Below are 26505 nucleotides of genomic sequence, written 5' to 3'. Positions count from 1 at the left end.
TCTCCATCAATGGTTATTGAAAGTTTAGCTGGGTATAGTAGTCTGGGCTGGCATTTGTGGTCTCTCAGGGTTTGCAGGACCTCTGTCATGGCCCTTCTGGCTTTATGGTCTCTGCTGAAAAGTTGGGTGTAATTCTTATAGGTTTGCCATTGTGTGTTACTTGGCCCTTTTCCCTTGCCACTTTTAATATTTTCCCTTTGTTCTGTACATTTTGCATTTTGAATTTTATGTCACAGGAGGATTTTCTTTTCTGGTTTATCTGTTTGATGTTCTGTAAGCCTCTTGTATGTTTATATGCATCTCCTTCTTTAAATTTGGGAAAATTTCTTCTTTGATTTTGTTGAAAATATTTTCTGAGCCTTGGAGTCAGGCGTCTTCTCTTTCCTCTATGCGTATTATCCTCAAGTTTTGTCTTTTCATAGTACTCTTGATTTCTAGGATGTTTTGTATCAGAAATTTTTCACAAATTTGCATTTTCTTTGGTGGTTGTTTCAAGTTCTGCAATTGTATCTTCTACTCCCAAGATTTATTCCTCCATATATATAAGTTTAATATAATTTATAGTTTATATGTACTTCCAATATGGCACAATTGAGAAAGAATTTGGAAATCTGAGTTAGTAGTTTATTGATATTGTTTGTAGCAGATTCTTGTTATGCCTCTATTGGTCTTTCTTCAACTCTGCTCTTTAGGGACATCTTTCCATTGTTTGGGGAAGTACATTTAAATAAAAAAAGTGAACATTGGTAGTGCATGGTTAGTTTGTTTGGTCTCTGATTTTCTCCAAAGAGAGACAGAATATATAGAGCAAAAATCATCAAAGATTTGTTTCCCCTGTAATATATAGAAATTCAGAACTATAATCAAGAGACCTGACAGTTGGTTTATAATTTTCAAGAGACCTAAAGAACATGCTCCAAGTAAAAAATATATCCTTTATGCAGAAACAGAACAAAAGTACCATGTATGCATGCACACACATTTGTTTTTGTCTTCCTGTCTCAGTGGCATGGCAATAAGCTAATTAACCAGAAACACTACTTTGTACTCTACAAATCAAACATATTTGAGTATCCTCATGATGGAAATGAATTACAATTAAGAAATGAAGACTGAACAATGTCAAATTGCATACTTGAGAAGTTAAGTGGTAGGCAAAATTCATATTAAATAGACTTTTTCAAGAATGTCTCTCTTTTTCTTTATCTTTCTTTCTTAGGTTTGGAGATAAGGGTTGAAAATAAAGAAGGAGGAACGTAGAAATACAGAGGGATGGTAAGACAAAAAGTAGATTATTGAATCTACTCCTCAACTTAAGGCCTTGTTATTCATAAGGTTATTTGTAATTCATTGGTATAAAATTTTGTATACTGATGCAAAATAAGCTCAATTTGATACATTGGTATATAGTTAAAATGTAAGATGATTCTTCATACACATTATATATATATTTGTACTGTAATATGAGGTAGTGCACCTATACAGCTGAAGTAGCATACAAGTTTTACTTCCAATACTTCAAAAGTGCTATTGCAGGAATATCAAATCAATACATTTACTATGACTTTTACTCAAACTTAGGTAGCAATATCTTAGACCAGAAAACAAGACTGGCCAATAGACAAGGCAGTTAAGCATTTTCTTGTTTAATGATTGATGTGGAAAAGCTCATACCACTGTGAATAATGTCACTTTTGGGTAGGTGGTGTGGGATTGTATGAAAAATCAAGCTAAAGAAGCCACAGGGAGTAAGCAAAAAATATTAAGTTCCCTCTACAGCCTCTGCTTTAGTTCTTGAACCTAAGATCCTACTGTAACTTCTTTTACTGACTTAGTTTCATGTTGGGCCATAAATAGTCATCTGAAATAAGCCCCTTAATCACCAAGTTGCTCTTGGTCACAGTGCTTCATCACAGTAGTATAAAGACATCTGAGAGAAATTATGAAATCCAAACATTGTAATGGACTCTTGTGAAAGTGTTTTCAAACATGAGAGAAATGTTTCACACTCTATATTTCACTCTATATACAAAAGCTAAAATCTGATAAATACCCTAATTAAGCAGAAAATAAGCAATAAAGGAATATCACAGATGATACTATACTTATGCTTGGGTTGAAAGACCTACCACATACAAGAGAAAATGAGTCGGATATTTTCTTCTGCCGTGAATCAATCACTCTGTTTTTGAAACTCTTATGCATAGAAGGTACTAAAAGCATTTCAACAAAGAATTAAATATTTAAATTCTAAATTTGGGGATGATTTGTGAATAGACATTCTAGAATTAAATTACTCATTTGTTGCTAATAGTAAGAAAGCATATATAAACTGTATAATGGGTTGTAAAGAATTCAGAAAGTCTCTACTGTAAATAAAATGCTCCGTGTATGGAGTGTTTTTAACAATTCTGGACTTAAGAGCTACAACAACACATACCATTTTCTAGATAATAAATAGTCTATCCCAATATTAAAATGACCCTTATTCTGGGAATGTCACAAGTTTTTTGCATAAATTTTTTTCTATGTTAAGGTCATGTTTTTACATGAATAAGAAGAATATAAAAATACCAGTAGAAAAATAAAATACTAAGTAACACAAAATTTCAAATGAAGCAAAAATTTAAGAAGGAGAAATGTTATAAATAATGAACTGATGAAGTTTAATGTAAAAAATAGGCACGGGGTATGTTGTGGGAGAATATCAACTGAGTGTTTTAAACAACAGAAATATATTATCTCAAGCTTTGGAACTTACAAGCTCAGATTTATTTTGTTGGTTGGTTTTGGTTTTTCAAGTCAGTGTTACACTGTATAGTCTTTACTATCAAGATAGTAGCTCTGTAGACCAGGCTGGCCTCAAACTCACAGAGATCCACCTGTCTCTGCCTCCCAAGTGCTGGGATTAAAGGCGCATGCCATTACCATCCAGAGTTCCGATTTAAATTAGGGTCAAGATTCACCATTAACAAGAACCAAAAGAATAATCAAAGTGATCTTGAAGCATAATGTTATCTGGCTTAAAAATGTCCTATGAATCTGGCAATGGAGTCTGCATGTAATTTGTATATTAAAATAAAAACAAAACCAACCAAACAAAATCCCTAGCATACTCATACCAAATAGGACTGTAGCTTTTGCCCAGAATCCCGTATCTGTATCCAACTGAATATTGACCAAAATGTTGCAATAAAACCTTGGAGAAAGTGTTTTCCGTATTGACTAAAACATAGGTATCCACAAGCAAAGGAATAAAACATGCTCACAGTTCTTCCTACCCTCATGCTATAGATTCAATAATGGTCTCATGCTGTAGACTCAGATATAGGAAACTAGTAAAAGAAAACATCTAATGGACATGGAAGAACATTTCGTAGACAAGATGATATTTAGGGAGACAAGTCTAAGAAAGCCTAGTAAACCAAAGTAAATATAGATAAGTTTGTTTCATAAAAATAAAAATTATGTACATAGCAAAGGAAAAACAATTGAGATTATTGCAACCATATAAAGCGCCTTTCCTCATATAGAAGCAACAGGCATGATAAGTGAAAAGCTTTTAAAAATTCCTAGAATTGCACATTTTGTGTATGAGATATTTTTATTTTGAATTGTTATAATATGGATAAAGTAAATAATAATAAAGCCCTATCTTAATAAATGTTTATATCCAGTAACCCATAAATATAGATAATATTATATTCAGTTTTCTCAATATTTATCCAGATTCATTCATGGTGGCGTATGATGCATTGTGAGCATGTATGTGGTGATACTAAGGATCCATTTTTAAAATATGTGCAATATTATTTTCTATGAAGATGACACATTCATTTCTTACTCTTCTGTTCATTTCTCTGTATGTGAATGTGTGGGATATGGAGGTAATTCCAGCTTATTTACTACGAAATGTCTCTTCAAACATTTTTTTTTGTGGGAAAATATGCTCCTTTCTCAGAATGTATACCTGAGATTTCATGATGGGTAAACTTATGTGTAGCAATGACTTTTAAGTATCAAAATCGTTTATTCACTACATTTTAAGACGTTTACACTTACACAGGTGAGTTTATTTATATCTGCCTTATATCTCTTAAAATTTAGATAGTCATTAAACTTCATAACCAAATATTTTTAATTAATTAAAGTATCCAATTTAACACAATATTATCTAAATAGGACAAAATACAAATTACATTTTTAACATTTACTCATTAATGTAAAGGATAGCTATATATGTTCCTAAAATTTTACTTCCCTGTATATTCCAAGAAGCTTTGAAAGAAGGTTCTTAACATCATTTTTTTCCTGTTTTCAGCAACATTTTACGTGAAAAGTAAAGGAAGAATAAACCAGTGTGTATTTATGGATAAATGAATAAAAACTGTAAAACATAATGAACAAAATGAGGAATATGGTTCAGATATAAGGAAAAGTGAGAAGCTGACATTTAGTATGACAAAGATAAACACTGAGGTTTAAGAAATCTTAAAATGCTACTTACAAAGAGGCAGATGCTGAGAAATTCCACAAACATGTAAAATATAATGTAATTAAATCTATGGAGTTAAATTCAAATAGACAGAAAACGAAATTGTGGTTTTCATTGGTAGTAAGTAGGAGTTATGATAATTTATTTCTCAGTGAGACCAGATTTTAGATTTATAGGACAGAAGCTACTGGATGTAGTCAGTGGTCAAGGCTGGAAAATAAAATATATTTAAATAATATCACTTACCTTACATTTAAAAAAATGGCTAGGTAAATCCAATGAAAAGCTCAAAGGTAAAGCTCCTGGTATGTTTGTACTACTTTATAACACACTCTTTTAATTGGGGGTTCATTAAGCCTTCCTTCCAACCCCCAAATCTAGGTAGAAGAAAAGGGGGATAAAAGCTCTTTATATTTAGTTACAGCTGGTTAGGGTCTTTGGGCTATGTGGGAAAATACCAAGCTTAGCCCTCAAGATATCTAGCCATCCAGTAACAGCAAATGGCAAAAGCAGCAACACGAACAAGCAGCCTTCTTCCTCCTCTGTTCATCTACTTGAAGCCCTCAAAGCCCTCTCCAAGCCTCTCTTTGGGTTCTCATATTTCTACCCTCTCCGAGTCTTCCAAATTCCACTCACTCCATCTGACAAAGGCCACAAACCTCTCAAGAGGCTCTTACCAGCTAGCATAGACCATATCACACAAAAGGTAATTATCAGATGTTGATAAACGTAAATCAACTTCATATCCCATACTTGGGATCAATAAAAAAATCTGTTTTCATAACATGACTGAGTTTTCAAAGAAACATAAACTTCTACCACACTAGGGTCAAACCATGGCATCATACATCTTTGTTTTTGTTTCTTTTATTTGTATTAATTTATTTATTCACTAAACATCCTGGTTATAGCTCTCTACCTCCTCTCCTCCTGGTCCTACCATCCTTCACTCTTCCCCCATCTTTCCAGCCCTATTTCCCAGAAAAGAGGATTCCTCCCCTCCCCTCCCTCACAATACCAACTCATTCCAGCTCATCAAATTGCTTTAGGATTGAGCACTTCCTCTTCCCCTTGGCCTGGAGAGGCAGCCCCACCAGGGGAAGTGATCAAAGAGCAGGACACAGAGTCCATGTCAAGGACAACCCTTGCTCCCTTTACTAGAGGACACACATGAAGGCTGATATGCTCAGTGGCTACATCTATACACGAGTCCTAGGTCCAGTCTACGCATAGTCCTTGGTTGGTGCTTTAGTCTCCAAAAATCACTCTGGACCCAGGTTAGTTGGCTCTGTTGGTCTTCTTGTGGAGCTTGGGTCACTTCCAGATCCTTCTGTTTTATTCCCACCCCCACTCTTCCACAAGACTTGCTATGTTTCTCCCAATGTTTTGCTGTGAGTCTCAGGATCTGTTTTCCTCAGCAGTGACTTTGGTCTTCACACTCTTATTGGTCTTAAGAGTTGCATAATTCTAAGGTTTTAATTGACATATGCCCAATGTGTAGTGATATTGATGTAGTTTCCAAGTGGTTTAGCTAGTTAGCTACCTTTAAAGTGTCCAAATCAATATATCCATAGTTAATTGAATGCTATGCCTTTCTTTTCTTTTCTTTTTTTACAATCTGGATAAATATTTTCTAATATATTTTATATATTAAAAATGTTGTATCTTCCAATTCCTGGATTAAAAATATTTATTTATTTATTATGTACACAGTGTTCTGCCTGCGTGTATGCCTGTATGACAAAAGGGCACCAGATCTCACCATAGATAGCTGGGAATTGAACTCAGAACCTTTAGAAGAACAGCAAGTGCTCTTAACTGCTGAGCCATCTTTCCAGCCCATAATTCCTGGATTTTAAGATCAGATAACTGTCATCTTTTTTTCTGTGTTTTTTTTTTTAATTTTTTATTAATTTATTCTTGTTATATCTCAATGGTTATCCCATCCCTTGTATTCTCCCATTCTTCCCTCACTCCCATTTTCCCATTATTCCCCTCCCCTTTGACTGTTCCTGAGGGGGATTTCCTCCCCCTGTATATGCTCATAGGGTATCAAGTCTCTTCTTGCTAACCTGCTATCCTTCCTATGAGTGACACCAGGTCTCCCGCTCCATGGGACATGGTCAAATATGAGGCACCAGAGTTAGTGTGAAAGTCATACCCCACTCTCCACTCAACTGTGGAGAATGTTCTGACCATTGGCTAGATCTGGGTAGGGGTTTAAAATTTACCACCTGTATTGCCCTTGGCTGGTGCCTTAGTTTGAGCGGGACCCCTGGGCCCAAATCTGCCTATTATAATGTTCTACTTGTAGGTTTCTAGGACCCTCTGGATCTTTCTACTTTGCTATTCTCCCATGCTTCTCTCATCTAGAGTCCCAATAGGATGTCCTCCCCTCTGTCCCAGTTTCCTGGTAAGGGAAGGCTTTCATGGGACATGACCCTTGGGCTAGTATGCAGATATAAGTGATTATATACCATTTGAGTCTTTCTGCTTCTAGGGTAACTCACTCATTAAGATCATTTTTAGCTCAATCCATTTGTCCACAAATTTCGGGAATTCCTTGTTTTTAATAGCTGAGTAGTATTCCATAGTGTATATGTACCACAGTTTCTTTATCCATTCTTCTACTGAGGGATATTTAGGTTGTTTCCATGTTCTGGCTATTAATAATAAGGCTGCTATGAACATGGTTGAGCAAAGTTTCTTGTTGTGTGCCGGAGGATCTTCTGGGTATATTTTAAGGAGTGAAATAGCTGGGTCTTGAAGAATCCCTATCTCCATTTTTCCGAGACAACACCAGATAGATTTCCAAAGTGGCTGTACTAGTTTGCATTCCCACCATCAATGAAGGAGTGATAACTGTCATCTGTATTCACAGAAAACTTACATCTTCTATTGTTTTCATATGAGACTTGAATGAGATTTTCTCTAATGTATTCATAGATAGGCAGACTGATGTATGTATCTGTATATATTGATGCTTATGTACATTAGATCTTATTGGTGTGTGTGTGTGTGTGTGTGTGTGTGTGTGTGTGTTGGGATTATGTACAGATGAGCACAGGAGCTGAGAAGATCAGAAACTTAGCACCCAGGAGAAGATGGAGTTACAGATTCTTTCGAGCTGCTGACATGAAAGCTCAGAAGTGAATTATGATCCTCTTCTAGAGCACCAACTCAAGGCTCTTAATCACTGGGCCATCTCTCCAGTGTCAATTTATTTTGTAGTACAAGATTAGTGTTGGAATCTGTTATCCAACATAATTTTTGGTGTCATACCAGCTTACATTCTGGAGCTATTATTTTTCTTTAAAAATATGATTTGGAGAGTGAAAGTGCTTTATGACACAATTCTTTCTTCATTTAATTGTTATTTGTGATGACAGTGAAGGACACATGCTTTAGACATTTATTTAAATCACTCATTTTCAATCAACTATGTTTCTAGCTTCTACCGTGACCATACTACTGATTACAACTCTTATAAACTATGTAATCTCTTAGGCCAAGTATTGCAAATTGTTTCCTCTTACTATCATAAGTGATGGTTGTTGAATGTTCTTAATTATTTTACTTTCATCCATTTAAATTAATATTTTCCTGCTAATAAAATAAATTGCAATTATGTTCAAATTATTTAAATTTTATGGAAAAATAAAAGTGGACTACTTTTCTAGATTAAATATATGAAACTGAAAATTTACATACAAATAAAATGAGGACCATGAAGTATTTCAAATTAAATATGAATTATGTTGGTCTATTTGTTATGGTTCCGACTATAATACGGTGAGTGCATTCAGTTAGATATCACTATAACTGAGGGTTAAATGCATTTTCTAAATTTTAAAATGGAAAAGAAAGTGGTTTAAAGAAAAGAAACAACCTCCATCTAAAGGAAAAGGAAGAACATTGTATCATTTCATGAAAAAAGTATCCAACAGTTTTCCCTTATATTAAAACATCCCATCCTGCAAGCAAACCCCTTATGGAGGAAGTAAAACAACTGACCAGATTCTCTAGTCCCCTCCTCTCCCTGTAAGCATTAAAAGCGTCCAAGAGTAACTCAGATATGCCAGATGCAAGGAAGTCTCTCAGCTGAGCTAAGCTGCAATGAAGACTGAGACATGGTCAGCTGCGTGGAAGAAGCAGAAACAAGCGAAGCTATATAGAAGAGGTTTAGACCAACTGAGGCACCAGGAAAGGCCACTGTTCAACCTATTGAGCGACCTGCAGTGTTCTCTGGGTTACCAGCTTTATGAGGTGTCACTGATGCTGGCATGGACTTTGGTGAGGAAGTTGTTTTTGAGTCACTTCTGCAATTGTAAGTAACCACTATAAAACTCATTGGTTGACCATATTTTTGGTCTATCATGGGCAGCTTATCTGAGGCAAGAAGATATGTCTGTGGTATCTCCCCAGGAAAAATTTTGTCGCATAGCAGGAGAGAATTTAATATATTATTAATTCTTAATAAGTAATAAAGAGCAATTTATTGGTAAAGAGTGGGATTCCATCAATATTTCAGATATTTTGAATTCATCATTTACTCTAAAAACATAATTTCCAATAACAAGGTCAGTTTTTCATGTGACTGTAAAAATTATCAATTATATCCTGGCACTAAGAATTTTAGAACTTTTCCTTTTATCTATTGAAAGGGAAATTAAATTCTCATTTGCATACATGTTTATTGCACTATGAAAAATCTTTCAATATTAGTACATTTAAAGTGGCCTTTTATAAATACATTTAATCTTACATGCTCCACATTATTTATGCTACTTTTGAGTATTATGTTTTATTATTATTTACTTTCACATATTAGTAAAATTTAACTTCATATTTTGTTATTACATCAAACATCAAATTTATTGAAAATTCAAGTAATACAGAAAGAACCAAATAAATCATTCCAAAATAAAACTGATATAAGTCAGTGCATTGACACAAGAAGATTTATATGCTCTGGTTCCCATTCTGTAGTATTTGTCCTATTCCATTTATTATAACTCATTAAGATATAACTGTCAATAAATGCAGTCAGGATGACAATTTAATGTATATTGAAAATATCTATAAATTTTTTTTCAATTTGTTTACCTAAAGTGAGAAATATTGGAGGAGGTAAATATGTTCACCATCATTTGAATATTGCACATTTAAACAAGTATGCATCACAAGGTACTTTTTGATTAGGTATACTTTAATTTCTAACTAAAATATATACACAAGACATAATTTTAAAGAACATAGATATGCCAGGTAAGATTCCACAGTGGGCAACGGTGTTTACTGTGAGGCTTGAAGAAAGGCCTCCTTCAGTTTGAACACCAGAAGAGAAATAATTTTATCTGAAGTTTTGAATGATTACTGGAAGGAAGTTATTACCTGGGCTGTTTTTATGTAAGTAACCCGAGAGTGACTTTCACCATTTAATCCAGCTTCCATTTGATAGATCAAAAAATCAGCAGACTAGGTAAAATGGAATATCTTTTAAACATCACAACACTATAGAATTTCAAGTGACTGATAAGCTTTATTTGGCTCTCCTCACATTTTTGTTGGTGATGCAACCAATCACTATTTTGGTTATTTAATGAGAAATAAATGTCATTTTCTCATGTGACTAGTTAATGAATTAATCCAACCCTGTTTGACATACATAAAATCTCCTCTTGGAATCCCTTTCTGTCACCTTTGGCAGCACCACTGGGTACTACATATGCAGATCTGTTGAAGGACTGTGGCTCCATTGAGACATCACATGTGTCAGCCAGTTTAGCATTGACTCAAGTTAATAGATGTGAACTGCTGTGAACTGTAACAGATATCAAGTCACACTTCTAGATGGTTTGTCATTGTTTCATCAGGCAGTCCCCAGGATCATCACACCAGGTGTGTGTGTGTGTGTGTGTGTGTGTGTGTGTGTGTGTGTGTGTGTGTGTGTGTGTGTATGTGTGTTTGTGTATGTATTCACTAAGGTCAGTATTCAACTAAACAAGTGTGGAACACTCCTCAGACCTCTACTTCCTTCCATTCAGCTCCTTCAGTGAAGATCTCTCCTTACTATTCAGCTGTGGATTTGTAGCTATTTCCAAATATATTTTAAATACTTCTCTTATTTTTTTACATATACATTTATATTATTGCACATATATACAAATAAACTACTTATAGCAAGAAGAACCATGACACAGTCAGGAATTATATAAATGTTACATTCTTAGTGTTTTGGCTATTTGTATTTGGTATCCCCGAAGAAAACAACTTTCCTTTCTTGATACATCTAAAATTCTGGATGTAAACAACTATGTATCATATCTCATCATTATCAACTTAAAAAAAATCAATATAGACCTAAAAAACATCTTAACCCCTAAACAACTAAGTTTAATTGCAGAACTAAACTATCTTGTCTTCAATTCCCTCAGAGACTTGAGAAGGAATAAAATTGATTACCTGGGTATACAGGGGGTGCCGGTTAATAGTTTTCCAAACGAGAAGATGACAGAGACAGTTTGCAACCTGAACAGTCACTCAAAACTCTCTATAATGTTGGAGCATCCTAAGCCTTCTGGCCCAATATCTGACAGTATATTTGTGAGGCAGGAACTATTGAGGACCAGCTTATTCTGTCTTGGCAGAGTTTGGCCGTCCACTCTGCCTGCATCCAAGCCTGCCCTTTTTAGGCAGAATTCTGTCTGTGGTAGAAATGAAAATCTTTTGCTCAGTGGCTTGTTTGTCATATTTGAAGCCATCTCCATAACAAGGTTCTTTGATGTTCATCATTCTGTTTGAGGTAAGCTGGGTGTTGTCTGGAGTTAATCTGTCTCATTGTCAGTGAATCTTTAAAATAATAAAAAACATTTTAAATGCCATATTATCTATGTGTCTGAGGTTTTTGAAGACCTTACCTAATTATTTTACCTCACCTTTCTATAGAATCATATCTATCTGTTGCACCTAACATGTATATTTTTGTGATAAAAATAGACTACTAATTTATATGATCACGATTTGGTCAAATAACAATTAACTTGTATATCTTATTTATCCTAAATAGCCTGCAATAGTACTTTTAAAATATTGGAAGTAAACATTGTATTATAATTGAGTTACATGTGTACAATTGCTCATATTAGAGTAGAAATATATATAATGTGTGTGAAAAATAACCTTGCATATGAATTCTATACCACTGTATCTAAAATTAAAATTATTTTGCATCAGTGAGTTAAAAGTCACCTTGTGACAGGCACAGGTCTGCTCTGCAAGCAAGGGCCCACGCTGGGTTCGAAAGCTGAGGTCCTCAATGCATTCTGAGGAGGATGATTGTGTTCTAGAGCTTCACAGAAATGTTCACCCCTGAGAGCAGCCTGACTGGGAGGAAACACTTAGCACAATGTATTAGAAATACCCAAGCTGAGATCATCCAAGATGGCATAGATCGCACACTGTGTCTGATCCGCAGAACAGGAGTGACTGCACAGTCACCAAACGACCACACTGAGAGTTTTAAAACACAGTGCTGGTGCTTCCCAGAAAGAAGGAAATCCTATCATGTGGATTGTCCAAGCACTCCTGTAGCAGGACCATGCAACCATGCTCCAGTGAGCTTTCAGGGACCCTGGGCTGCTTATGCAGCTGCTGCTGCTTTTCGAGTTGCAGTCCTGTGTTGTGTGGGCCAAGGAGATGGCGTTCCAGGAGGTGGTGCTATTCGAGTGGAGCCCCAGAGAGGACTGCATCACCCACACCACAGGCCTCACGGAGATCCTCTCAAGGGCCTGGGCCATGCTCAGTGCCAAGAGCTGGATCATGCAGAAGTGGATACCAGGGGCAGAACCGAGGTGGGGGCCCATGGTGGATGCAGCATGTGATGGAACCAGAGACTCTGGAGGTGCAAATTAATAGAGCCACAAGTTCCCCAGGACAAGAAGCTGAGCTGGGCCAACATCAATGGTTTCTGTGAGCTACTCAATGAACACTTTGAGGGGACCCCACTTGCCACCTGCTTGATGGCCCACGAGATCCAGTACCCACAGGAGTAGGGGGCTATCCATGCCTTTGATGGCCAGCAACAATCTGGCAAATTGAACGGGAGCAGGAGAACTGGCCCTGAGGACACAAGAACAGGAGAGCTGGTCCTGAGGATGTGGCATCAGATCAGTCAGCCCTGGAGACATGGGAGATTGAGAGCTGGCCCTGACTTGAGGACACAGAAGCAGGAGAGCCAGCTGTGTCATGATGACAAGGGAGCGGCAGAGAGGGCTCTGCCTTGAGGACATGGGAGCTGGTGAGCAGGCTCTGCCCTGAGGGCACAGGAGCAGGAGAGAAGGCCCTGTCATGATGACATGGGAGCAGGAGAGAGGGCCCTGCCCTGACGACATGGGAGCTGGAGAGCTGTCCCTGCTCTGAGGACAAGGGAGCAGGCCCTGATCCAAGGCTTTGAGTGGACCTCACATCAACATCTACCTCATGTATGACCTACTGAATCACATGAAGGGGCCAGACATGCAGATTCAAAGACTAAGAATCTCCTTAACACAGGGCAACAAAGGGATATCTGACAGCAGTCCCAGTGAGGATCTGGTTACGATACTGTAGGCCTCAAACCAGAGGCATGACTCGTAACAATGAACATTTGAAAGTAAACATATGTGGACAAAAGGCTATACTGCGTGATACACTACAGCTTCTGTGACAATATTTTTTGTTTGTTTGTTTTATTTTACTGGGGTAGAAGAGGGATTTTGGTGCACGACATTCAATAAAAGTAAAAATAAAATTAAAATAAAAATAACCCTGTGAGTGACATTTGAGGTATTAATTTGAAGAGGAGATTCAATACTCTACTTTTTGTTCTATCTTCCCTATATATTACTATATTTCCCCTTCTTTCTTTTCAATCCCTAGCTCGAAACCTAAGAATGTAAGATAAAGGAATAGAGAGACATCCCTTATTTAAAGACATCTCTAAATAAGACCAATAATAACTTTTAACCAACTCCCATTGAAAGTAGCTCTCTATTATAGTCCAAGAAAGCAAACAAAATCTACCTGATCCCCCTTAAAGGAAATGGGGAATTGTTCTCATAAGTTTTCTTCCTGCTGATCTGGAACAAATAATACCTTTGTAAGGGCCCAAATGAAATTGGAGAAGTGGTTAAACAAGCTAGTAATAACATTTGTGGTCCAGGCTTAATTAGAGTCCTCCATGGGACAGTATGAAATGCTGGACCAGTTGTGATTAGAAGCTTTCTTCGAAGGTGTCCTGGGAGCTGTCTTGTTCTTAATCATTATCACTAAGGCTTATAAGATTTCTCCACTTATTTCATGTTTCTCTGCTGCTCTGTATTACAGATGAAAATTCTCAGCTTACAACCGAGGCAGTCATGGACTTCATCTTGATTGTTTCTACTGAATTATTAGAAATGTCTAGAGTTTTAAGTTCATAGAAAGAAAACTTTGCTATATTGTATTGAATTTTACTTATTTATGCTTTCAAGAAAAATTTACTTTCTATTACTTCCTTCTAGCTAGAAGCCATACCAACCATTTTGAAGATATTTATCTAGTTTTATTTATGTGTACAAGAGTTGTGATTGCATGTAATTGCACTGAATATATGCCTAATTTTTAGACAGTTGTGAGTTACCATATAGATACTCAGAACTAAACCTGAGCCCTCTGTAATAGTATCAATAGCTATGCAACCAGGTCTTCAACCCATAACAAAATTTTTTATTTTATATATATTTTTTATTAATTTATTTATATTATATCTCAATTGTTATCCATTCCTTGTATCCTCCCATTCCTCCCTCCCTGTCATTTTCCCCTTACTCTCCTCCTCTATGGCTGTGACTGAGGGGGACTTCCTTCCCTCTATATATGCTCATAGGGTATCAAGTCTCTTCTTGGTAGCCTGCTATCCTTCCTCTGAATGCCACCAAGCTTCCCCATTCAGGGAACGTGGTCAAATATGGGGTACCAGAGTTTATGTGAAAGTCAGACCCCACTCTCTACTCAATTATGGCAGTTTGGGCCCATAGGACAATAATTTTTAAAGATTATGTCTTTTAAATATAAACTCTGTTCACACACCCAATATGAACTTATTTCACTTAAAATATGATTCATTTACCTTTTCATCGTGTATTAGCTAAATTTTTGACTTGGAGTATTTGTTTAATATATATTAATTTCCTGAATACAAGACAGAGCTATGTATTTATGAATGGATATTTTGAAATTACCAATGCATTATTCTTAATGAAGAAAAAGAGTGGGATAAAATCATTATAGAATCAAGAGGCAAAAGGAGATCTTTAGTCACAGATGAAAATGCTTACTTTCAGTATCTTATATGAAATTCCATTGGTCAGCCTTGCTGCTATTTTCTTGAATTATTTAAAGATTCTTACTTCATAAAAGATTTTGTAGGTTTTTTTCTTTGTAGATCTGAAACAATATTGTTTATAATATAATCTTACAAGTTTCCGTATTGAAAAACAAATCCACAAAACTTCAATTAAAATGATTTATGCCTGAAACAAAAACATGGTTTTATTTGCTTGTTTTCTTTGGAATGGTTGCCATTCATTGTATTCCCGGATCTTTGTGTAGAGTCCAAACCAACATGATTTTGTTTTCAAGGCCTGGGAACCAGACCCACCCTCCCCCACATAACTTGGAGCTCCTCATGAGTTTCAAACTTTCAGCTAGCAACCCTTCCTAAGAGCTTGCACCCAGGTCAAACCAATCAGAGCTTCAGGTCACAGTGAGCTGAACAAATGAAAAATTCCCACCCCCATCTGCAGTCTGGCCCTGGTCCCCTAGCCAAGCCCTGGTCCCCCAGCTGAAAGGACAACATTTCTGTACCTCTCTGATGTATCATGTAACAGCAAGGCTTGGAAACAGCTTGGAAACCCCCTGCCTGAAGTTTTTTCCTTTAAAAACCTTGTTCCCCTAGGTCTAGGGGCCTCCATTTTCCCTACTTATGAGGGGGTTGACAGTGCAGGCTCTGAGCTTAATTAATAAAGGATATTCTTTGTGATTTGCATCCAGCGGACCCCTGATGGTCTTCAGGGGTCTCACAACTTGGGCATTACATTTGGAACTCCCAATGTCTGGCTTAGATTCTGAGTGATGCATTGTCATCAGCATTCTTACTATCAGGCTTAAAATTGTAAGCATCATAACTGTCTACAAAAAGGAGTTTTGTAAAAATAGCTCTTAGTCAAGGAAAGTTGTACAAACCTGCTTCCTTTATGTCTGCACCACACAATTCCAGGGGTAGGTAGAGTTGAGTCACACCTGCTGCTGATCCTATTGGAGTGTGGCTGATATGTTTATCAGCTATGGTATCTGTCAGAAATACCTTACAGGTAGTCATTAGTAGAAACATCTGCCTCAGAATACATTAAGACACACTTTCTCATTTAACAAACACTGATGGGATGTGAGAGAATGTATTTTTTATTTGCTAATTTTTTTTAGAGCAAATGAAGTGCATATATACTTACAGGAGACATTTGGGTGATAACCTCATTCTACCAACACACAGAAAAACAAGGATGCCCCCTGCTTTCTAATTTCTGAAACTGATTTCTCTAATTCAAAATCCTTATGCTTTTAACTACCCATTCGGTGATATCAGCTCTACAATGTATATTTTTGTGCTTTAAAGTTTTTCTATGAGATTGGGTCACATTTTTCAAAGAATGAAGGGCAGCGTCAGGCTTGCAGAAAAACAGAGTCCACATCTGGATAATGGAGAGCCACGTGCTTGGCAGATGGTTCAGTGACATAGGGCAGACATGAACCTGAGGAGAAACAAAGTAGTTCTGACTGAACCAATCTAATGGTCATGTATAGAATCTATCAGTTTGTGATGTAAGAAGTTACCAATAGTTCTATGCAACTAATCCTGAGCTTTGCCATGTAGGTTTGAGTGTGGGCGTCATTTATAAAATATAATTGAAAATTGATCTTAGTTTTGAGGGGATATTTCTCCTAGGGGTTATTATTTTATTACATTGTGCTGAAAAGACATGGAGAAATATGGACTAAAATGTTTAGTACATATATTTCACAAAGAATTCTAATGAAAACATAGCCAGAAAAAGACATCAAAATTTGCCCTTGAGATTTCCTCTGGTCATGAAAGTAGAGATAAAAAGCTGAGATTAAACTATATTATTCTTCGCATGTGTTTGGAATAAGAGGGATTAATTTGGGCAATTGCCTGGGCCTCTCATCACAGTAAGAGACTCAAGGGGTGGACTCAACACTTCTCATCTTTATGTGATGAAACTGACGCTCAATGAGGTCAGCTGTGCTACTACCTCCCTCTCACAGAAGATGAAATATTCACTGTTGTCAGGGGGATTTATCTGACAAGTTCTGTCTGAAGAAAAAATTCACCAGCTTTCAGAAGGCTCACGCTTCTGATGTGCCTTTCTGCAGAGTCCACTTCCTTTTCCGCATTCCTGATGCACACTGGATAAGATTTTTTTTAAATGCAAGTCAGGTATGTTGAACAGATGGAGATGAATACCAATAAAGTAGTGATAAGAACATTTTTGAGATACAGAGTGACTAAAGCATGTTAATAAATGAATGTCCCAGTCTATCTCTATCCCTATCAAAACAACTTTGATATGCATTATTGAGTTGTATTTTTCAAATTTCATGAGCATTACTGCTGCTGTATTTTTAGCTAGTAATTTTAAAGTCTAAATAATAAATATTTAACCTTAGTCAAAATTGTAATAGTAACATACATTTTACTTTTTACTGTTCAGTTTTAGGATTACTCATTCATAACTTATTAGAAAGACAATTTACACTCACAGCCAACATAAACACTCATAAAATGTTAACAAAGACGATGAAAATAATATAAAGTTATCACAAAAGCTACTAGTCAACCAAGTGGGAGCCTCTTTGTATAAACAAAATTAACTGGGGCTTAGGATGCCTACACATGTATGCTCTTTCTGTGACTATTTTCATGCTGTGGTGGCACAGCAAATAATTTGATCTCCACACTTAAAGTACCGACTGCCTTGCACTGTACAATAGATATAGCCAACTCCTGACCTATAGGATATTACTTTTTAATAATAAATTTGTTTTCAATTACTGGACAGCTTAACTTTTCAAAGCTATTAGATATTTGATATTTTAAACCGTTTATGCTCCTTTGGTCTGTCAAGGGAAACAAAATTATAGGGATGTATGAAAAATTGAATCAATTTATGGTCTAAGAGCAAATTCTAGTTAAAGGCCTCCAAGGGAGGAGGCTAGGGCATTCCCAGGAATGCTAAGAATGTGCAAGGTTTTTTTCCTTCGGGGGGAGGGGGCAGGGTTGGAGAAAGCAGTGGGATTTAACAGACCATGTTGGGAGGGGGATGGCAACCAGAGATGCCAACTGAACAGTATTAATAGGCAAGTATTATAACTTGTGAAAGTGCTGGCAACAAAGAAGACTCTTTCAGTGAAATCCTTTATTTGTTTGTTTGTTTGTTTGTTTGTTTTTAAAGACAGCATTTCTCTGTGTAGCCTTGGCTGTCCAAGACTCACTTTGTAGAACAGGCTGGCCTTGAACTCAACAGAAATCCACCTGCATCTACCTCCCTGAGTGCTGGGATTACAGGCCTGTGCCACCTCACCTGGCTCATAAAAAATTTTATGGGCAAAGAAATCCCAAGTATTTATAGAATAATACATGTGCAATCCATATGTAGATCTGGGTGGTAGTAAAAGTAGGTATGAAGTCATACCTTCTGGATAATACAGTCATTGCAACAATGAATTCAAACCCACTGTGATTACCTGTACTGAGCCTGCACTACTTTGGCTCCATCAACAATCAGTCAAGGATGGAGGCAGACCTACTGGTAGTATCCTTCTGTGCCAAACTATTGGCTACTGATAGATTCTGGAGTAAGAGAAGTTGTGGTCTTTGTGTACCCATCTATCTCTAATGAGTAGTAGTTCAAAACCAAGAATCACATAGATGGCAGAAATTAAATTCAGTGAATCATAAAAACAAAACAAACATCATGAATGTGGTTAAGAGAATCATAGTAGAGAGTGGGGGTTGACGGGGTAGGAGCAAGATAAGTGTAGGTGAATAAAAAAGTAATTAGAAGTCAACATATGCAGTCTGAAAAACAAATTACTCTTTAAAATCAGTTAAAGTGGATCTATCAAAAACATTTAAATGTGTCTCAAAAGAAAAAAATTGTTTACACTGAAGCAAAAATAAGAATGTTGAAACCTAGATAACTAAAAATACACATACACACATGAATGTGTATTAACACATGAATACACACACACCAGTGTGTACTTGTACATAAGAAATTTTAAATGTATAACTATACATATAAGCCTTATATTCAAACTGCAGAGAAACACTTCTGTTTTCTACTAACTAGTACATGTACCATTAATAAGTAATAAAATGGTTTTGAAATAAGACAATTTAGAATGACTGCTATCATGGTTTGACTTCTAAGAGTTTCCCACAGTCTCGTACCTTCCCCAGTTCCTGAATGCTATATGAAGAATGTAAATATTATGCTTAATATTCTACTTGATATAACCTAGGTTCACATGAAAACGGGCTTGTGAGTATATCTGTGAGAATTATCTTAACCATATTAAAAGATGTGGGGAGATTTGCCCACTATGGGCAACGTGAGTTTAGGCTTCTAGACTAAATTGGAGACAGTTGGTGATGAGTTGTGTACACACATGAATTCAATTAGTCACATTTCTAAAGTTAACTGTGGATATGATGTGACTAATTGAACTCATTACTCTCTTCTGTTAACTATGGGTGTGATATGACCAATTGAATTCATTATTCTCTTATGTTAACTATGGATATGATGTGACTAATTGGATTCATTACTCTTTTACGTGAAATATGGGTATGATATGACCGATTGAATATATTACTCTCTTTTGTTAACTCTGGGTGTGATGTGACCAATTGCTTCCAGTTTTGCCACATTAACGTCCTTGCAGTAATGGACGATACCATGATATTATGAGCAACTTAAAACTTTTTTTAAATAAATTATTGTTGTCAGGGTATTTTATTTCAGAAACCAGAAACAAAATTAAGACAGCAATATCCTGCATACTTTGAGGTGTTCTCATTGCAGAAAAAGGTTATTGAGGGCATTGCTTCGCATTTCCACACCTCTTTTTACCATGAGGTAATTAATCCCTTTTTATGGTGCTATCTCTACCATGATTGTTTGTCAAGGGCCAAGTAAGAATGTATTGAACCCTCTGAAATCACGAATAAAAATAAATATGTTTTCCTAGGCAAATGTAGCAATAGTTTAAATGTACATGTGATTATGTTTAAATAATTGGAGAATTCTCTTTTATCTGTGGCTTCTTTCTTGTAGCACATGCTGTTACATTTATGATATCAAGGTCTGTGCTGTTTGCTGGGATTATGAAAGCTTGTTTTTTAATACATTTATACATGTATTATTATCTTTTAGAATTAAAACAAGATATTTTGTATACATGTTCTTTCTTTTTTTCTAACGATTTCATTTTATTTTATTTTTGGCATACACATTTATATTATTGCACATAAATTTAGAAAAACTACATATAGCAAGAAGAACCACAAAATAATCAGTAATTATATAAAATGTTACATTCAAAGTGTACTGGTTATTATTATTTGGCAACCTTGCAGAAAACATCTTTCTTATCCTGGTGAGTCTCAATTGTGAATGAAAGTCAATATCTATTTGTATCTCATCTCTATCAACTTAAAATATCTATCTAGATCTTGAAACATCTTAACCCCTGAAAAAAGCTAAGATTTATTGTAAGACTAAACTATCTAGTCTTCAACCTCATCAGAGACTTGAAAAGGAATAAAACTTAATTACCTGAATCATCTGGAAGTGCACTTCCTATATAGTTTAGAATCACTGAAAGACTATCCTAAAAGATTCCAAACCTTTATAGTTACCCTGATATTATTAGAATATAGTATATACATGCATTGGAATGTTACAATATGCTGTGTTAATATATTCTTTTACTTCAATTTAATACAATTATATAGCACATATGATGAGATGGAAATGATTACTAAACTGAATTTGTCATCACATAGTATAAACGTGTATTACATTATCTCATTGGACCCCATCAATAAGTATAACAAAGTAGAAGGATCCAGAGGGTCCTAGAAACCTACAAGAAGAACATTATGATAGGCAGATTTGGGCCCAGGGGTCCCGCTCAAACTAAGGCACCAGCCAAGGACAATACATGCGGTAAACTTTAAAACCCCTACTCAGATCTAGCCAGTGGTCAGAATATTCTCCACAGTTGAGTGGAGAGTGGGATATGACTTTCTCACATACTCTGGTGCCTCACATTTGACCATGTCCCCTGGAGGGGGGGGACCTGGTGGCACTCAGAGGAAGGACAGCAGGTTGCCAAGAAGAGACTTGATACCCTATGAGCATATACAGGGGGAAGAAATCCCCCTCAGGAACAGTCATAGGAGAGGGGAATAACGGGAAAATGGGGGGGGGGGGGGGAGGGAAGAATGGGAGGATATAAGGAATGGGATAAACATTGAGATGTAACAAGAATAAATTAATAAAAACAATTTTTAAAAAGATATTAATAAAATGAGAATGTGGTTGTGAATGGGCAATATTTTGACCATTTATTTTTCTTTATGAGACTGTCTTGTTTTACTTAAAATAATTAACTCAAATTCTATAGGTATTCCTGAATATGAAACAGATATTTCTTAAAACTATATACCCCAGCTTTTCTATGTTGCAGCACAGTTCACAATAGACAAATTATATAAGCAGCTTAATAATACTTTATATGATTATATAATTATTTATTTATTTTTTGGTGAGGTAAAGCTTTTTATTTTTTATTTTTTTTAATTAATTTATTCTTGTTACATCTCAATGGTTATCCCATCCCTTGTATCCTCCCATTCTTCCCTCCCTCCCATTTTCCCCTTATTCCCCTCCCCATAATCCTTGATAATTTCATCATGTGTAAAAGATGTCTGATCCCCATGGGCTGCACCCAAACACACCTCCTTCCAAAATTCATGTCCTCTTTTTATAGTCCATTGACCACATATGTTCAAACATGTAGCATCCTGCTCTAGTACATGTGCAAACTACCTCTGTAACTCCCAAACAAAATGCCAATAGTTTCATTGGCAGGGTTGGAAAATGAAACATCATCCTATCTTTTCATCTTTTCCCCCAGTTTTCCCCTAGATTCCCACCAAAATAACTTCTTCTTCATCACATCCTTTTATTTCAATTTAAAATAAAAAGAATAGATTTCACTATACTATCACTTCTATTCCTGGTATCAAAGTAAAGCTATTATAGCTTTCTTGCATGGCCCTAATTTCCTGCGAAGATTAGTCTCATATAATTTAAGGGCTTAATAATTTCATGACGAAGATTTCTTCTTTAAAAATATCTTCTGATTGTGGTTTCTGTTGCATAAAGCTGTAGATTGTTTTTGTTTGTGTCTGTATGTCTACTTCTGGGAGTTTTTTCAGATGAAATCCCTCCAGGCAAGGGTTTCACCTCTATGCAGGCCACAACATCCACTAATTCATAGGAATCCTTTTGCCTTGCTTTTCTGTATTGCGTGTTTATAAGCATGAGCCAGCATGTCTTGCAGACTTAATGGTTTTGGTTGCCTATTGAAATAAATACCTCTTCTGGAATTTAAGAGCTTTCTGAATTTCTTAGTTTTCAAAGTAGATAGTAACTATACAAAGTATGTGCTCTGACAAGGCTTTCTCCAGTTAATATCTTAAACTTACTTGTTTGATATTTGTTTTGACTTGGATTTTAGACAACCTCTCACTCTGTGCCTTGGCTTCTGAGACACCGCCTTCTGTAATACCAATCTGGCACGCAGAACGTCGATATATAATCAATAGTGGCAAGTGTGCCTAGGGGGTACCCAACCATCATCTTGATAAAATCTCAGAACTTCCGTGCAAGAGTAAATTTTTCCACATATACAAACATGGACAAAACCTATGTGATGGAAGTCATAGACTGTAAGGAATACTTACTACTAACTGCTAAATGTTCATGTTGTCATTCTTCTAAATATCTATGTTTATATCTTTAGATATATGCCACTCTCTCTTGAAGCTTCTTATTTTAGTGGGCAGTAGTAAAATACAGAGGTACATTATTTTCCAAATGTGGAAAATAAGTAACATATAATATCACTACCTGTAGATGAATTTTAACCTAGCAACTGGGTTACCCTGGCAAGGGATCACATATAAGGACAGTCTTGGTCTATGTGGTTTGACTGGAACAGCCCAGCCATGTGTTAATAAATCTTGGGTATGGTTGTTCTTGCACTCCCCCATCTGAGCAAATAACAACAGAATTTACAACTGCAACAAGAAGGAGAAGGAGAAAGAGAAGTCACCCTCAGAGACTATCATATCAGGAAAAAGGGTGAAGAAAAATAGCCAGAGGAGAGCCAGAGCACTGCCAGACAGGATGTGAGTTTGCTCAGGCAAACTTATAGCAGTGTGGTTACCTACACAAGATGGGCAAGTTAGTACATTGGAAATCCAGCATGCAGCAGAGACGAGATCACAAAGACTCCCCTCCAGATGAAGTGCTATTGACAGTTGATGGGTTCTGGGTGAAGAAGAGTCACCCAAAGGATGACCTGTACACATATGGACAGCACTGTTCGGATTTAGTGACTCTCAGTAAATAAAGACAAAAATATACAAAGTTTGTAGAACTATGTGATGATGGGAGCTCCTGGTGGAAATTGAGGTGGGGTGAGTAAGGAAAGGATATGACCAAGATACATTGTATACATGCATGCAAATTTCTAAGAACAAATTTAACAGTATATATGTGAGAAAAGTACCTAGGTTTGTTTTCTCAACAAATGTGTCTCACTTGTCATCATAAAGGGGAAAGATTGCATGATAGTTAATAAATGCTATATCTCTACTTTACTCAGAGTCATTCTTGTTTTTCATACCAACTCCCCCTCTATAGTCCATCATCAATTTTCCTTGGTCAATAAATGTTTTCTCCAAATCATCAGTAAATTAATTACCACCTATGAGTACCACTTTATTACTCTAATACAAGCACTATTGTATTTAGAACAGTTGTAGAACATGTATCACGGAAAATACAGTGCTGTTGTGATTATACTGTGACACCAAAAGATGATCACATGTTTGAGCTCTGCTCTTGAGGTGCTTTGGGAGAATTTAGCAACTAAAACCTGTTAAAACCACATGATACGTATTTGTTTGCATATATAAATTTCTACTTCTATATATGATTATATACATATATGTATATAAATGAGGATATAATAAAAACTGAATAATTTACAAATATATCTAATGGGAACTATGCTGTAGCAGATAATAATGTAAAGCATTAAAATATATGTATAATCTAAACTATTTATAATTATCCATGGGAAGTGACTTGTTTGTAATCCTGGCACTTTAGATGCTAACGACAAAGGGTCACCTTGTGCTTCAGCCTATTGTAGGCGGTACAAGGTGAATGCAAGGACATCTTCACTCTTAGAGTGGAATTATATGGAGGACAAACAAACAAATAAAAAAAACCACCATGGTTCCACAACTCTGCATTTTAATTGGTTGTGGTTGTCTGTAATGTTCTCTATCAGTTGAAAAGAGACACCAGAGTTCCTGTGAAAGTCACACCCCACTCTCCATTCAACTGTGGAGAATGTCCTGTCCATTGGCTAGATCTGGGTAGGGGTTTGAAGTTTACTGCACATATTGTCCTCGGCTGGTGCCATAGTTTGAGCAGGAGCCCTGGACCACGTCCCCTGAATGGGGAGGCCTGGTGGCACTCAGAGGAAGGCTAGCAGGCTAGCAAGAAGAGACTTGAATCCCCAATGAGCATATACAGGGGGAGGAGGTCCCCTTCAGGCACAGTCATAGGGGAGGGGAGTAAGGAGAAAAATGGGAGGGAGGAAGGAATGAGAGGATACAAGGGATGGGATAACAATTGAGATGTAATATAAATAAATTACTAAAACATATTTTAAAAAAAAGAAAAGAGAAGTTTACTTGAGGTTGAAGACTATACTTATCTGTGGGTATAAAACAGTGTTTGTAGATTTTTTATTAGATGATTCTGTTTTAGTAAATTGGTATTTGTAGATTCCTCTACAACAACCACGGTTTCAGTAGCACTGAGAGGTTACTATATCAGCCATGGCATTCTCCTTGTTGAGTGGGTCTTAAGTACAATAGAGAGCTGCTGATTACCATCAACACGTGCCTGCCACATACATACAAGTAACATTATATGTACTCAATAGGTTATATTTAGGAATATATGCATACATTATATATGTGTGTGTGTGCAAAAACAATGAAAAAGCTAAACCAGACATGGTTCAAGTTTGTCCATAAAATATAGCAGTATGTAAAAGAGAGAAATTGCTGATTGTATTTATAGACCGACAGATATTTGTGAACACACACGTAAGTTACACATATGAATATTTTTAGAGTTTTGAGGAAATATGTGTCTGTTTTATCTAATGAGTAAAGACCCTGAATAAAATTTTACAAAGTATTAAGTTGATTTGTTCATAAAATAAATAGGTATATTTTATGAACTATTTAATAAAGTATATATCTTATAGTTTGCTACATATTCATGATAATTAATAATAATAAAATTTTCTGAGACTTTATTAAATTATAGGACATGATCTGTGTTACATTCATAGAGTTTCTTTGTTCCATTAGCACATTATATTTCAGGATCTCATTATTATTAATTTTAATTAAGCTTTTAAAGCAGTGTGTTTTTCTAGGGCAATGACAACACCAATCTACCTGAAAATGTAGGATGGAGGGAAACCTTGATGAAGACCTACATGAAATCAGTGGCTTCTAGGATAGGAAGAATAAATTTTCTTACAGGATAAGACTCCTGATAGTTTCACTAATTGGGAGTGGTCAGCCTTAAGCACATATACATTTGAGCAACATTACATGAAATTAGCATATTTCTATATCGATCTATATGTAAAAGTTAGACATATGTAAAATTTACATAAACATAAATTATAAAAATATAAGTATATTATAAAATATATGTGTATGTAAAGAATATGCAAAGGTAAGTCTATAAAAATATACAAATAAAATATATAGATAGAAATATATATGATGAACATGTAATTATATATATTTATAAAAAATAAGGTCATGGGTGGGGGGGATAACATGGTAGTAGTTAGAAGGGGAAGATATGACTTAAATGCTATAAATACAATATTGTTTGACTATCAAAAATAAATTAAAAGAAAAGTCACCTATTTGAATACTACTAATAATGGACAGAAATCAAATAGTAAAGCAAAATATCAAATCCAACAAAACAAATAAGAAATTAATTTGGGCCCCTCCCAAAAAATTTAGTACATTTGTGATTTTCAGACTAGACTTTACCACAATTGTTGATTGAATCTTTATTATCTCATTTTCATTGTTTAATGCAAAGATAAGTTCATATCTAAATCATTTTGTTATCATTTCTATACGGTAATACTGTTTTCCTAAGGTCAATGATTCAAACCATTAATATCCCCCATGCCTGGGAAATGATATTTTAAGGTTCAAAGAGTGGTTAGTAAATATGAAAATATGGAATGCTAGAGTTTGGGAGGACAATAGCTAAAGTATAAGGCTAGGCAACATAGAGAAGAAGCAAATGGTTCTGGACTTACTAAAGGTAAGCAAAGAACGGAAGAAGACTAAAGTATTGTACAACATGTCAATGAATAATAAATAAACTGATCTTAGAGTGACCATCCATCTGCCTCTTGTCATCGAATACCTGTACAGTTTAAAAAATGAGTGTGAAAAGGTACTTACTGAAAAGAAAGTATCAGAA

This window comes from Acomys russatus, chromosome 9 (assembly GCF_903995435.1).
Source record: "Acomys russatus chromosome 9, mAcoRus1.1, whole genome shotgun sequence".
NCBI classification, from domain to species: domain Eukaryota; kingdom Metazoa; phylum Chordata; class Mammalia; order Rodentia; family Muridae; genus Acomys; species Acomys russatus.
Note: the sequence above shows the minus strand (reverse complement) of the source record.